The following is a 5,258-nucleotide window of genomic DNA, read 5'->3' on the forward strand; positions in this document are numbered from 1 at the left end:
CCCCATTGTACGCGGACGACTTTCGTCCCCATTGTACGCGGACGACTTTCGTCCCTATTTAATAGGACGAATTTCGTCCTCATTTAAGATGACGACTTTCGTCCCCATTTAAGAGGATGAGTTTCAGTTTAAATTTTAATATGAATCATTTAATAGGAACAACTTTGGTTCCCATTATTATTTTTATTTTTTAATTAAATATTTAATAAATAAATTTACTTATATTAAAAAGATAAATAAATAAATGATCTGAATCTTTAATTCTATTATATCATTCAAAATAATTCTATTATATCATTTAAAATCGAACAAACAATAATCCACTGAAACTAAAAATTATGTCTAACATAAAAAATAAATGTTAAAAACAAATCTACCAAAAACTATCTAAAAAAATGCAGTAAGATAAAAATGTATAAAAAAATAAAAATAACATTAACTTGATTTCATAATCTTCATGAAAATTATGCCACTGCTCCGCCTAATCACATGTTATCCTGCCAAAAAAAATTATTTTTAAAGTTAAAACAAGTTTAATGAAAACTAATATTAAATGTATAAATACCAAAAATATAATTATATATAGACAATAATGATATTTATAACTTACCGAATCAACTTGACTATTTGTAAACTGAAATCCATTATGCATACTATCGAGTCTTTCCAAGAATTCTTTATGGAGTCGTTCTTGCATTTGTATCCGATCAGTCATTTCTGCTACTTGACGCCTAAGTTCTGCAACTTGATCATTATTTGCAGTACTTATAGCCACACCCTTTTTACGTGCTATGTATCCTAAACCTCTATGTCACGAACCAAATTATTGAGCCGCGACCGGCGCTAGGGAACGGGAGTGGTAGCTCCGGAACCCGTAGCAAGCCTAAAATCAATATAAATTTTTCGCGATTAAAACGTTTTATTATATATAATACATTATCAGAAATCTTTCTTAAGTAATATAGCTCAATCATAAAAATATTGTATTCCTTTTCTGAAAACATTCGCGAAACAATTCCTAGAAACCAGGGTCTTACCGAGCGATATCTCATATCCAGCACCGCCCTGTTTCTGATCACAAACATCACCAATCTCATTCACGGTAATTGGTATCAAATTCAAACGGATAAATGCTATCTTTCTAAACAATTCATTTATAAAATTATATCAGAGTTTACTTTTCAAATATCGTTTGAAATTGAATCATAAACCTAATACTGACACCTACTGACTACTGCAGCTCTATAAAACTCGTACTTTGTGTAAGCCAAAAGGCTGCCGACACAAAGGAGATGGTCTGTCTGATCCGACTCCGGTCACCTGAAAGGAAACACTGTGAGGGGGGTCAGTATTTTGGGAAATACTGAGTGAGCTTGCAAGTTACTAACAGTATTAATATAAAAATATAACATCGCATCTTAAGAAAACAATAGTATAAAACATATAAACAGGTATTTGATCCGTACGAAACTAATAATCTAGCATGCGACACATCTCTCGAATAATCATATATCGTTCAACCCAATCGTAAATATCAATTGCGAGTCCAACTCGCTGGTGGCCCAGCCACTAGATACGGGGACTTCCAGGCTACACCGTAGCCGAGTTCACTCTGCGTATCTAAATCATAACTCAATCGTAAATTTCATATTTATCAACAGCTCCCAGCTGTGTCAAGTCATTTCTCAATGCAAACATACTAGACTGACTCGATACTGGTGATCACACAGCCTATTGACACCCAATAGGTAGCTAGTTTCTTCGGATCGCATACTAGTTCTCGCATATAGAAATTAAATAAACATATAACATCCAATCAATTGTATATAATGCGATGCGTATAAACAATATACGTATATATATAAAAATAACTTTTATACTAGTAATACGCGAAAGTAAATTGCCACTCACAGTGACCGCTATCCAAAACTGCATTATTATAATCCCGCAAGCGTAAGCTCCATGCGTTGTCCAATCACGTATCCATTCCCGTTAACTGGCTTGATAGCTTGTCGGTACGTCAGCTACTTAATCGAGTTACCTATACGTTTAATCCATAAGCGTTGACTTAGTATCAAAACCCTAAGTTATAAACTTAGGTTAACATAATCGTACTTCAAATACGATTCTTAACTTTGATAATCTCTTAATCACACTTCTCTTTTAAACGTCCTAGTTTACGTTTTGATATTCAATCAAATCACGATTGATTACACGACTTGAAATTGTTTGAAATCGAGTTTCTGCGTCGCGTCAGGGCCCAGAAAGCCCAAAACTAACAATTCCCGCTAACGAGGACTGCACGTTCGTGCAGCAGGGTACTGCACGTTCGTGCAGTACGCTGCACGATCGTGCAGTTGCTGTGCTGCACGTTCGTGCAGCACTTGCTACACGTTCGTGCAGCCTTTGGCTGCACGATGTGCAGCCCCGGGGTTCATTCCCCGGGCCATTTCCGACGTGCTTAAACGTCCAAAATCGATTCTAGTACGATTTCCATTAATAATCATCTCACATATCATCAAAAACGCCAATAGAAACGCGATTACGATTCGTTTAATTCATTAAAACGAAATAATCCTTATTTATCAATTCTCATAATAAAAACGTCAAGCTTACCTCGATTTGAAGCTTAGCGATGATAAAGAATCGAATTCTGAACGAATCGATATAAAGAACTTGCGATTTGAGCGAGAAACGGCGAAACGGCGGCGGAACGAATTGATCGCCAAAACCTTTCTTCTTCTCTCTGTTTCATTCTTCTGATTCTCTTTTTCTTTCCTTACTCTTAAGGAAAGGTTATATATGTATGGCTAATTAACATTTTGATCCTTCATTTCTTTAACTTAAACCATTTCTCTTTTAAACTTTCTAATTTAACCAAATGGTTAAATTATTCTTTTAACTCGATTGCTTACGTATTATTTATATTCATATAATAATACTAACTCAATATTATTACTTTCCGTCAAAATCTTTTAATTACTATTTTCGAGGCTTAATTGGCTAATTTACACTTTCGCCCTTAAACTTCTCAAAAGTGACAATTTAGCCCAAAACACATCCGCGTCCAAATTTTAAAAGGTCTCCGATTGACCCGAAACTTTTACCACATATACTATAAAATATTTCGCGGGCTTTGGCGAAATAATATCCCTTCGGGTCTTATATGGTTAAATTACCATTTTAGTCCCTGTACTTTATTTTGCGACTTTCTTAACATTTTTCTTTTCTAATTCCAATTCCAACTTTAGAATTGAAATATAATATTAAATTCCTCGCAATAATCTTTTTTCAAAACCGTCCTGCTAAAGTTTTATACTTATCTTAATTTCTCGGAAATCCTTCCGATATCGCTACTCCGGCGATGCAACACTGGACACGTGGTCCAATTAAATACTTAAATATTTTGGGGTATTACACTCTACCACGTACATAACCTGATTTTGTCCCACATACCTCCTTTAAAACATCATCTGGATTAGCAATTGGTTCATTAGAATCTTTTGGCTGATTCTCAATTCTTTGCATTTCTTCCTGCAAAAATAAAAACTTATAATAATCCTTAAATAGTAATTTATAATCCTAAAATCTAATAAGTTGTACTGAATCACGTACATATATTCTTGATGATTCGGAATCATGAAAATCTTGTGAGCCATTCTCATTTACAAATCCATGTATAGCCAACCAAACTTCAGATATAGGTGGCACACCAATTTCTTCATCCATCTATAACATAATAATTATAAAAGTAATTTAACTAAGACATACACAAAGAGGAAAAAAATTGTTAATAATTATAATAATTTTTTATACATACCATATCATACTCCACTTGGACAAAAGGAGTTGGACCAGTGGATGCAATAATTCTTTGTCTAGAACGATTAAACGTATTTTTTTGACTTGTTTCCTATGCATCATTGATAGTAAAAAGTCATGTAAAGGTAAAGTACTATAAAAATTATAAACAATAACATTGACTAAGATAAATTACCAGAAATTCTTGTTGACGAAACACGTCAAACATTGACTTCCACCCTTCTGGAGATAGCCCTTGAGGAGTATTATTCAGTCGATCTTCATCATTTGTATACTTCATATACTTTATATGCAGATTGTGCTTCCACTTGCGATATAATATTCCCATCTTGTTAAAACAATACATTTCAAACTTTGCTTGCTTCATTTCAGGTGTGTCTGGTTTAACATCACCTTTTTCTTCAAGTTTCTTCCATTTTTCAGGGCTTTCGGGACTAATATCAAAATAATCCTGTAAAAGTTAATTATAAATGTGAAAGAAATTAATATGACAAATATAGATAGCAAAAATAGTTAATAAAGTAATGATAAAATAAAAATAAAGAATTAAATAATTTAGCATAAATTTATAGAATAGTACCTTCACCATTTTGAATAACAAAAGCCCTTTATCCTTTTCAACTTTTCTCCATGATTCTATTGGCGGGCCAACAGACCTAGCACAATAACCCAACCATGAAGCTAACTTTCTTTCATGTTCACCAATTGGAGAAATATATTTTCCAGGAGGAATAAAGACAATCAATTTTTAAATATAATTATGGAATAAAGTATTAATATGATCGTTGAACGTGGTAAAATTCCTTTATTCCATAAATTTAAATATAATTATGGAATAAAGTATTAATATGATCGATATTTAAAAGAAATAAAAACTTAGAAAATTATAAAACTTATTCAGAAAAGTACCTGAAACTGTGGCAGAACTTTCAATATTTGGTAGCTGAGAATCATTATCTAAAACGGTAAATCCTAATATTAACCTTTTGTTGACCACCCTGATAAGTCTGCATATGCTGGAAAATCATTAATGGTCCACATGATTGCTGCATGCAATTTAAAATTCTTCTTGCTATGTGCATCATAAGTGTCTACACCAACCTCCCATAATTCTTTAAGCTCTGATATTAAAGGTTGTAGAAAAATATCTATGCCCATTCCCGGACTATGTGGTCCAGGTATGATCATTGACATGATCATATTAGGTTGCTTCAAACATATCCAAGGAGGTAGATTATAAGGTATTAGGATGACAGGCCAAATGCTATGTTGAGAACTCATATTCCCAAAAGGCTGAAAACCGTCAGTTGCTAAACCTAATCTTACATTGCGAGCATCACTTGCAAATGAACTGTACAGTTCATCAAAATGTTTCCATGCAAGACTGTCTGACGGATGTCGCATTATCTCTTTATCACCATCATCATACTGTTTAT

The 5,258-nt window shown here is 33.3% G+C and overlaps 1 long non-coding RNA gene across 1 annotated transcript; it reads right to left on the reverse strand.

The window, feature by feature from the left end:
- Window positions 1-304: 304 nt before the first annotated feature.
- Window positions 305-803, reverse strand: LOC126665290 (uncharacterized). Its single transcript, XR_008790614.1, has 2 exons — window positions 611-803; window positions 305-497 (listed from the first exon to the last, which is right to left on the reverse strand). It is a non-coding gene; the product is annotated as an uncharacterized LOC126665290 (long non-coding RNA).
- Between the last annotated feature and the right edge of the window lie 4,455 nt (window positions 804-5,258).

The sequence above is a fragment of the Mercurialis annua genome, linkage group LG1-X (assembly GCF_937616625.2).
Source record: "Mercurialis annua linkage group LG1-X, ddMerAnnu1.2, whole genome shotgun sequence".
NCBI lineage: Eukaryota > Viridiplantae > Streptophyta > Magnoliopsida > Malpighiales > Euphorbiaceae > Mercurialis > Mercurialis annua.